This window comes from Parasteatoda tepidariorum, chromosome 7 (genome assembly GCF_043381705.1).
Source record: "Parasteatoda tepidariorum isolate YZ-2023 chromosome 7, CAS_Ptep_4.0, whole genome shotgun sequence".
Taxonomy (NCBI): Eukaryota; Metazoa; Arthropoda; class Arachnida; order Araneae; family Theridiidae; genus Parasteatoda; species Parasteatoda tepidariorum.
In genome coordinates, this window is record NC_092210.1 from 52,261,316 (window position 1) to 52,267,315 (window position 6,000).

Here is a 6,000-nt window from a genome sequence, read left to right on the forward strand (position 1 = left end):
ATACCCGGCCGGGCATGTAAGGGTAAAACGTACACGCCCGATCGAAATTTTTACATATCCCGATCATGTCGGACAAAATTATTTTCAAGCCCTGAGAATTATGCATTAGCTTAATTTGAAAAGTCCTCCAGAAATGTAAGTTTATTCAGGGACCGATCAAGACAAATTCAGGCCCAAGGCCCACAAAATTTTCCGGGCCCCTAACAAAATATTTTGAAATTAAATTTCTTAAAAGTGGTCCTAACAATAAAAATAATCTATTGAACTGCATGATTCAAGAGAAACATTCTGAAAAATTTTGAAAGCAGACAATTGAAGATTATTTTTGTAAGATGAAGTTTACGCATCTAAATGTTAAAGCAAAATATAAAATATTGTGTGAAAATAAAAATAGTTCGATGACCACAAACAAGTGAAATCAGTGATTTTTGCTAAAAGTCACTTATTAGCTGAATTATTTTAAAGATTGTAGCCTTCCGTCTACAGCTTTAAGAATAAGCTTTTAGTTCTTGTTGACATTAATCATTTATAAGAGACTTTGCGAACATGGATTCTCGTCGCATTTGCTTAAGCCGTTGGAGTAAAAATTGCACCAATTAAAATTCAGCTGTACTTACGAAATTGATTCGCGCAATGTTTACACGAGTTTGGCTTATCACAATATAAAGAAAATTTGAAATTAAAAAAAAGGCCTTTTTCGAGAAAAACTGTTTCTTTCAGTATTCAACAGAAACAGCAATATTGTTGATTTTTTACTAACTTTTGAGGCCCCCCAAAAAAGTGTGGGCCCTAGTCCCGTGCCTATTGGGCCTAGGCGATAATCAGGCCCTGAGTTTATTCCAGAAATTTATAGAAATTATAATTGAATTCAAGGCTAATCATAAATCCCGTAAATCCGCTACATAGTACCTATGCAATTTGCATAGGGACTATACATGCATAACTATACATTCATGCACACTATAAGTGCAGAAGTACCTGTACAAATTTCGGTTGTATTTTCTTTTCAGAAACATACTATTTCCCACGTTCAAGGAAATTAAAATATTATTACAGTATTACTAAAAAAAAGTATATAAAAAGTAATAAAGCATTCGATATTCTTTCATCTATAAATAAAGAACGCATTCGACCCCTCCCGCGACCTCTGGCCTAAATACCGCCCAACCTAATAACTTATCTTTGGGCTCCAATTATTCCAGTTTTTCAGCACATTTGCTTTCTTTTTTTTTCTAATACAGCAGCTTCATTACCCTTTCGACAAATACATAGTAGATAAGAACAGACGTGAGTACTTAAAAAGTAATTTCCATATTGTTTTAGGTGTTTTTGTTCTTTTCGAATCTTTGTAACACTCAAGGAAGCGAAAAGGGAAACAAAATCGCCAAAAAGCATTTCTCCAGGGAGACTTTTTATTCCATTTCCATTCGATCACAAGGGTAGATCTATTTACTTACGACCTGTTGGGCGTCTTTGTTCTAACGATGGAAGAAAATGTTCTTTTGCAAACGATTTTTTCCATTCTCTTAATGAATGAAACAAGGAGGTTCAACATTGTTTAGTAAGAAAGTTCTCGTTCACACTTTTAGAATGTTATGGCTGAAAAACTTTGATCTAAGCAGTTTTGAAACTTTCAGTTTTCTTGGTTAATAGTGGCAACTAATGACATTTTACCATGATAATGTGCACAGAAGCTTGTACGTCGTGAGAACCGAATAAAAAATATTAAAAAAAACTAACTAAATGGAATTTCTCAAGTTGTAATTTATGGCTACAAAACCTGTAATTTCTTCGTGGTTTTGTGGATAATTTTTTACGGGATGCTAACGATATATCGTCAGTCCATGCTCACTGTGAAAGTTTACAGATAGAAACTCTTTTATGTACCTAAACTGAGAAATTTTATTGTTAAACAGTTATTCAGTTGATGTTCCGTCACGTGATTACGCTCAATTTGTTGCAAATAATCATTCAACTTACTTCGCCAAACGCTGTTAAGCTTCTAATAAATTCGTTCTGAGATTATTATAGTTCTTATGGGTCATTTAGAACTTTTTATTGCACTACTTTCCCCCACGATCAACACCGCTGTTTTGATTAACAATTTTATTTAGTCTGATAGCGTGGGAGTGACAATGAAAACGAAGTGACTTACCGAAACGAAAATGCACTAAAATAATTCCAAATAAAAATATTTTTATTATTAACAAAAACAATATAAACATTTTTTCCTTCTAAAGTAATGTCTAAAGTAATATTATCTGATATACTATAGCGTGAAGTAGAAGACATAGCATTTTGGATTAGACACTGCACCACACTATGGCTGTCTTAGGAGTGTTGACGGTTACGTAAAAACAAAATATTTTATAATTTTTCCACAGGACACCGTTCGTTTAAAAATAGTGTAAGAATCCGGATATTTTTTCTTAAAAAAAAAAACGTGCTTATATAAGTGTTAAGTGCATAAACATATTTACAATTTTCAAAATCTTACAAAATTTATTATTTTGAAGAGGCTCTGAACTTTTAAAGATATTTACATTTTTTGTAGTTTTCGCGCTCAGTTAAAGACACAAAAACGATTAAAAATATATTTTTTAAAATAATACTTGAGTGAAAGTTCATTAATTTTCAGAAAAATTTGTTTGCCGTGGTCAGTACTCTGGATAAAAAATAATAAATCAAGGAAATATTTTGAGATCGTGAACAATTTAGTTTCAAGTAAATCAGGATGAATTTAATAACAAAAAAAAATTTTTTTTGAATAATTAACAAACTTTTTATTAAAAATATTGATTTGAAAGACCCCTTAAACCCTTTAAAAATTAATATGCAGTGAGTGGTTTGCTAATATTTTAGATGCTTTTTAGATTCATGTCATTAAATTTTTATTGGCTTTTTGCGCTTGCGTACTATACAAAAAACATAAGAAATTTTTTGAAAAGTGCAGAAGTCGCATTAAAAATCATTTTTAATATGCATCCTTCTATTTTGTAAAGTGTCTTTTTAAAAAATAAATCAATAAATAAATTTTTTACTTTTCGAACATTTAAAAACCAAAAGGAAAAAACGGCTTATGTTCATTTTTCAGAAAATCACGATTCAATCACTATCTGCTGCATTTTGAGGATTAGTAAGTTTGGACAAATCAACAGCGTGAAAAATCAGTTCTCCCAGAGAGTTATTACACATTGAAGATGGGCCATGTTGGGGAAAATAGGTTCTTGTCCAAGGCGAACAAATAATATTCAAAAAGAGAACGGGATTTCAACTGAGAAAGTCCAGGATTTCCAGGAAAAAACGATTCTTGTCCAACCCGAGTTTCAAATTTTATTTTTTCTTAACATCTAAGTTTTGCTTTGAAATTTTCAGGGGGTGTAAATAAATGCTTGTGATATTTATATATATTTTTGTTTTTACGATTTCAGTCGTAAGCTAGCCCCTGAATAATCGCAAATCTTCAAATTTGTTTTTTCTCAGAATTAGCTTTCATGGACATAAATTGTCCCCCCCCCCCAAATGGTCTTCACTTGCTCTTATTTCTCATTTCATTATTTTAACTTAACGTACAAAATATTTGATGAATAACTTCTTAGTATTTAGATAAATAACATTTCAGCATTTAATAAAATTAATTATTATGGTATTGTAGAATAAAAATCAAAAAATTCAAAACACGATTAGAAAGGAAAGAAAAATCTAACAATTTCAAAGTTGCATTTATTTATTTTTTTTTTTTTTCAATCTGATGATTTCAGTTTAAAGTTTTTGCACAGACGTTTAAAAATTAATTTTCACTATTGAAAAATCTTTGTTAGCAATTAATTATTTAAAATTTTCAAGAGGTTCAAAAATATTGAAAGAAAAAAAAAACTCTGGCATCATTTATGAACGTATTTCAGTAGGCTCAAAACCTTTTTAAATGAAAAGAAAATCACACTAAATTGGCCTTAATTTATGTGAGTCCATTAAAAAAAATTCAAACGTAGTAGTTTCCTTTATAATAAATAAACGTAAAGTTTAAATGAAGGAGACGTTACGGAAACAGTTGACAAAATATATTAATTTTTACACAGACTTTCTGTTGAAAATAAAGTTATGATTAACAAATTTATTTATAGCTAGCCTAAAATTTCGAAATTTTTAATTAATGAAGTTTTGCACAAGTATGCAGAAAAATATAAAAACATGCTAATACTCATTACATTTTAAAAAATTTAAAAAAATAAATACTTGAACATTTAAAATAAAATTGAATTTTTCTTAAATAATATTCATATTTACTTTTTATACAATACTGAATTATATTGACTAGTAAAAATAATACAGTTTCTTACGTTTAAAAAAAAATTTAAATTCTGGTTCTCAATATCTTTTTTCTTTCCTTCAGATAATGTGAAATTCTCGATCAATCAAAATGATCTTATCTGCTCTTACAGTTTACACTAACACCCTTAAAATTATCACGTTTCCAAATTTTTAGAAATAAAACGAATTCCAGACCACTTGATGACCAATCACATAGACAATTCAGGTATGCGAGGAAGCAAATGAAATCGTTGCTATCAAAGCAAAACTATTATTTACTTTTGGCAACTCTTTTGCTAGTTCGGACCACCCATTAAGAAGAATCCTTTACCTGAACAAGGACAGCAAAAACAAATATTGACCGATTGATTGATATGTTTGAGTCCCAAACTGAAATATTTGAGGTATCTTTAATGATTAGCCATGCAGTTTTACAAACGTGTTCGAACAATAAGTATTTATTTTAAAATAATCGATGCATTCACATATAAAAACAACAAAACTTTTCCTGGGTTCCAATTTGAGATTATGTTTCAGAATTTTAAAATTTAATTTTTTTTTAATATTATTACAATATTAATGTTAATGTTTGTTTGTTGTATGCAGGTTACTTTTATTTAATCACAAATTTCATCGTTTTTTTTTTCACGTTGTATTTGTTTTTATTTTTCGGGCTATTTTTTTCTACGATTTTTTTTAATTCCCTCAAAAGATTCCGGAAAATTTCTCTGCGAAAAATTTTTGTTCCGCGCAAAAAAAAAATTATTTTCATTTTTTTAAAACGTAATGATAAATAACTAAACAAAACTTTTTATTCTACTGCTGGTAGTTTGCAAGGAAAGATGTGAAAAATGCAAATATTTCCAATATGACTAAATTCCATATGCACAGTGTTAAATTAATATGTTAGATTAATAGTTAGACTAAAATACTGGAAATAATATGCACATTTGAACCATTATTATTTACTATATGCCGCTACACAAAAATAAAATTTATAATAATAAAAATAAATTTATAAGAAAAATTAAACCAACAAAACAGACAGAAAAGATATTTATTAAAAAATATATATATTTATTAAATCTGCGTTGTATTGCTATCATAATTTATAATCATTGTTTTAACTTTCCAGTTGCATTATTTTAGCTTGTTTGGCAATTAAAACTTCGAAATAATATTTTAGAAAAAGGTGCATTAATAAAAATTAATTAAGAAGAAAACCTGTGGACAATCGGCCTGCTATCTTATCTCTTTCTCCTATCTAGGTGAACGGCTTACATATCATTCCATTCTCAATCCTGGTATATTCGCGCCATCTACATTTTTGTTAAGGAACAATTTCATAAAATAGCTTCAGCAGAAACAATTTTTTTAATGGTTTGTTGCAAAGGTGTACGATCTTTTTCTGTTTATCCTTCTTTTTCTGCTTTTCTTACGTAACTTAATAAACTAATAAATTCCAAAAAACCTTACTCAGTTTTTTTTTTCCTTAAGCAAGGAAACAATGATGGAATAGTTCTTTTCTTTCCCATAAAAAAAGTTACATTTTAAAAATATTTCAGACTATATATATAAATATATAAACTCAAAATGAAGATAAAACAAAGGAAAATTACAGACATATGAAAAAAGAGGGGAAAAGAAAAATAATAATAATAAAAGTAACAAAAAACTGAGGGGGGGGGG

At 28.9% G+C, this 6,000-nt stretch overlaps 2 long non-coding RNA genes across 10 annotated transcripts in view; one reads left to right on the forward strand and one right to left on the reverse strand.

Annotated features, from left to right (window-relative positions):
- The window catches only part of LOC122269977 (uncharacterized), a 377,717-nt gene that overhangs the window by 263,521 nt on the left and 108,196 nt on the right, over positions 1 to 6,000 (forward strand). The gene's annotated exons all lie outside the window — the stretch shown is intronic.
- LOC139426027 (uncharacterized) overlaps positions 1 to 6,000 on the reverse strand; it is a 56,984-nt gene that overhangs the window by 16,810 nt on the left and 34,174 nt on the right. The window lies entirely within an intron of this gene.